This window comes from Lasioglossum baleicum, unplaced genomic scaffold (assembly GCF_051020765.1).
Source record: "Lasioglossum baleicum unplaced genomic scaffold, iyLasBale1 scaffold0078, whole genome shotgun sequence".
Classification (NCBI taxonomy): domain Eukaryota; kingdom Metazoa; phylum Arthropoda; class Insecta; order Hymenoptera; family Halictidae; genus Lasioglossum; species Lasioglossum baleicum.
Window position 1 is genome coordinate 222,332 of NW_027469138.1, and position 5,231 is coordinate 227,562.

Here is a 5,231-nt window from a genome sequence, read left to right on the forward strand (position 1 = left end):
AGAACTTTGTTGTTGTCAGGGATTCTATTATGGAACTCTTACCAACATAATCGTCACTCTTTTCCGATTCAAATCAGAACAAACACGATACAATTCGCTTTAGATTTATACTCGTCTAATCCACGATTTTGTAGAACCTCGATTATCCGAACTAGTCTGTAGACGAGGATATCGTTATGCAGAACATTGTTGTTTTCTGGGATTCTTTTATGGGACTTTTGCCAATATAATCGTCACTCTCTTCCGATTCAAATGAGAACAAACACGATTCAATTCGGTTTAGATTTACTCGATTAGTCCACGATTTTGTAGAACCTCGATTATCCGAACTAGTCTGTAGACGAGGATATCGTTATGCAGAACATTGTTGTTTTCTGGGATTCTTTTATGGGACTTTTGCCAATATAATCGTCACTCTCTTCCGATTCAAATGAGAACAAACACGATTCAATTCGGTTTAGATTTACTCGATTAGTCCACGATTTTGTAGAACCTCGATTATCCGAACTAGTCTGTAGACGAGGATATCGTTATGCAGAACTTTGTTGTTGTCAGGGATTCTATTATGGAACACTTACCAACATAATCGTCACTCTTTTCCGATTCAAATCAGAACAAACACGATACAATTCGCTTTAGATTTATACTCGTCTAATCCACGATTTTGTAGAACCTCGATTATCCGAACTAGTCTGTAGACGAGGATATCGTTATGCAGAACTTTGTTGAGTTTAAACATTCTTTTATTGAACTTTTACCAATATAATCGTCACTCTTTTCCGATTCAAATCAGAACAAACACGATACAATTCGCTTTAGATTTATACTCGTCTAATCCACGATTTTGTAGAACCTCGATTATCCGAACTAGTCTGTAGACGAGGATATCGTTATGCAGAACGTTGTTGTTTTCTGGGATTCTTTTATGGGACTTTTGCCAATATAATCGTCACTCTCTTCCGATTCAAATGAGAACAAACACGATTCAATTCGGTTTAGATTTACTCGATTAGTCCACGATTTTGTAGAACCTCGATTATCCGAACTAGTCTGTAGACGAGGATATCGTTATGCAGAACATTGTTGTTTTCTGGGATTCTTTTATGGGACTTTTGCCAATATAATCGTCACTCTCTTCCGATTCAAATGAGAACAAACACGATTCAATTCGGTTTAGATTTACTCGATTAGTCCACGATTTTGTAGAACCTCGATTATCCGAACTAGTCTGCAGACGAGGATATAATTATGCAGAACTTTGTTGAGTTTAAACATTCTTTTATTGAACTTTTACCAATATAATCGTCACTCTCTTCCAATTCAAATGAGAACAAACACGATTCAATTCGGTTTAGATTTACTCGATTAGTCCACGATTTTGTAGAACCTCGATTATCCGAACTAGTCTGTAGACGAGGATATCGTTATGCAGAACTTTGTTGAGTTTAAACATTCTTTTATTGAACTTTTACCAATATAATCGTCACTCTCTTCCGATTCAAATCAGAACAAACACGATACAATTCGCTTTAGATTTATACTCGTCTAATCCACGATTTTGTAGAACCTCGATTATCCGAACTAGTCTGTAGACGAGGATATCGTTATGCAGAACATTGTTGTTTTCTGGGATTCTTTTATGGGACTTTTGCCAATATAATCGTCACTCTCTTCCGATTCAAATGAGAACAAACACGATTCAATTCGGTTTAGATTTACTCGATTAGTCCACGATTTTGTAGAACCTCGATTATCCGAACTAGTCTGCAGACGAGGATATAATTATGCAGAACTTTGTTGAGTTTAAACATTCTTTTATTGAACTTTTACCAATATAATCGTCACTCTCTTCCGATTCAAATGAGAACAAACACGATTCAATTCGGTTTAGATTTACTCGATTAGTCCACGATTTTGTAGAACCTCGATTATCCGAACTAGTCTGTAGACGAGGATATCGTTATGCAGAACATTGTTGTTTTCTGGGATTCCTTTACGGGACTTTTGCCAACATAATCGTCATTCTTTTCCGATTCAAATGAGCTCAAACACGATACAATTCGGTTTAGATTTACTCGATTAGTCCACGATTTTGTAGAACCTCGATTATCCGAACTAGTCTGTAGACGAGGATATCGTTATGCAGAACATTGTTGTTTTTTGGGATTCCTTTACGGGACTTTTGCCAACATAATCGTCATTCTTTTCCGATTCAAATGAGCTCAAACACGATACAATTCGGTTTAGATTTACTCGATTAGTCCACGATTTTGTAGAACCTCGATTATCCGAACTAGTCTGCAGACGAGGATATAATTATGCAGAACATTGTTGTTTTCTGGGATTCCTTTACGGGACTTTTGCCAACATAATCGTCATTCTTTTCCGATTCAAATGAGCTCAAACACGATACAATTCGGTTTAGATTTACTCGATTAGTCCACGATTTTGTAGAACCTCGATTATCCGAACTAGTCTGTAGACGAGGATATCGTTATGCAGAACATTGTTGTTTTTTGGGATTCCTTTACGGGACTTTTGCCAACATAATCGTCATTCTTTTCCGATTCAAATGAGCCCAAACACGATACAATTCGGTTTAGATTTATACTGGTTTAATCTACGATACAGTAAAACATCGATTATCCGAACTAGTCTGCAGACGAGGATATAATTATGCAGAACTTTGTTGAGTTTAAACATTCTTTTATTGAACTTTTACCAACATAATCGTCACTATTTTCCGATTCAAATGAGAACAAACACGATACAATTCGGTTTAGATTTATACTCGTTTAATCCACGATTTTGTAGAACCTCGATTATCCGAACTAGTCTGTAGACGAGGATATCGTTATGCAGAACTTTGTTGTTGTCAGGGATTCTATTATGGAACTCTTACCAACATAATCGTCACTCTTTTCCGATTCAAATCAGAACAAACACGATACAATTCGCTTTAGATTTATACTCGTCTAATCCACGATTTTGTAGAACCTCGATTATCCGAACTAGTCTGTAGACGAGGATATCGTTATGCAGAACATTGTTGTTTTCTGGGATTCTTTTATGGGACTTTTGCCAATATAATCGTCACTCTCTTCCGATTCAAATGAGAACAAACACGATTCAATTCGGTTTAGATTTACTCGATTAGTCCACGATTTTGTAGAACCTCGATTATCCGAACTAGTCTGTAGACGAGGATATCGTTATGCAGAACATTGTTGTTTTCTGGGATTCTTTTATGGGACTTTTGCCAATATAATCGTCACTCTCTTCCGATTCAAATGAGAACAAACACGATTCAATTCGGTTTAGATTTACTCGATTAGTCCACGATTTTGTAGAACCTCGATTATCCGAACTAGTCTGTAGACGAGGATATCGTTATGCAGAACATTGTTGTTTTCTGGGATTCTTTTATGGGACTTTTGCCAATATAATCGTCACTCTCTTCCGATTCAAATGAGAACAAACACGATTCAATTCGGTTTAGATTTACTCGATTAGTCCACGATCTTGTAGAACCTCGATTATCCGAACTAGTCTGTAGACGAGGATATCGTTATGCAGAACTTTGTTGAGTTTAAACATTCTCTTATTGAACTTTTACCAATATAATCGTCACTCTCTTCCGATTCAAATGAGAACAAACACGATTCAATTCGGTTTAGATTTATACTGGTTTAATCTACGATACAGTAAAACATCGATTATCCGAACTAGTCTGCAGACGAGGATATAATTATGCAGAACTTTGTTGAGTTTAAACATTCTTTTATTGAACTTTTACCAACATAATCGTCACTATTTTCCGATTCAAATGAGAACAAACACGATACAATTCGGTTTAGATTTATACTCGTTTAATCCACGATTTTGTAGAACCTCGATTATCCGAACTAGTCTGTAGACGAGGATATCGTTATGCAGAACTTTGTTGTTGTCAGGGATTCTATTATGGAACTCTTACCAACATAATCGTCACTCTTTTCCGATTCAAATCAGAACAAACACGATACAATTCGCTTTAGATTTATACTCGTCTAATCCACGATTTTGTAGAACCTCGATTATCCGAACTAGTCTGTAGACGAGGATATCGTTATGCAGAACATTGTTGTTTTCTGGGATTCTTTTATGGGACTTTTGCCAATATAATCGTCACTCTCTTCCGATTCAAATGAGAACAAACACGATTCAATTCGGTTTAGATTTACTCGATTAGTCCACGATTTTGTAGAACCTCGATTATCCGAACTAGTCTGTAGACGAGGATATCGTTATGCAGAACATTGTTGTTTTCTGGGATTCTTTTATGGGACTTTTGCCAATATAATCGTCACTCTCTTCCGATTCAAATGAGAACAAACACGATTCAATTCGGTTTAGATTTACTCGATTAGTCCACGATTTTGTAGAACCTCGATTATCCGAACTAGTCTGTAGACGAGGATATCGTTATGCAGAACATTGTTGTTTTCTGGGATTCTTTTATGGGACTTTTGCCAACATAATCGTCATTCTTTTCCGATTCAAATGAGCTCAAACACGATACAATTCGGTTTAGATTTATACTCGTCTAATCCACGATTTTGTAGAACCTCGATTATCCGAACTAGTCTGTAGACGAGGATATCGTTATGCAGAACATTGTTGTTTTCTGGGATTCTTTTATGGGACTTTTGCCAATATAATCGTCACTCTCTTCCGATTCAAATGAGAACAAACACGATTCAATTCGGTTTAGATTTACTCGATTAGTCCACGATTTTGTAGAACCTCGATTATCCGAACTAGTCTGTAGACGAGGATATCGTTATGCAGAACTTTGTTGTTGTCAGGGATTCTATTATGGAACTCTTACCAACATAATCGTCACTCTTTTCCGATTCAAATCAGAACAAACACGATACAATTCGCTTTAGATTTATACTCGTCTAATCCACGATTTTGTAGAACCTCGATTATCCGAACTAGTCTGTAGACGAGGATATCGTTATGCAGAACATTGTTGTTTTCTGGGATTCTTTTATGGGACTTTTGCCAATATAATCGTCACTCTCTTCCGATTCAAATGAGAACAAACACGATTCAATTCGGTTTAGATTTACTCGATTAGTCCACGATTTTGTAGAACCTCGATTATCCGAACTAGTCTGTAGACGAGGATATCGTTATGCAGAACATTGTTGTTTTCTGGGATTCTTTTATGGGACTTTTGCCAA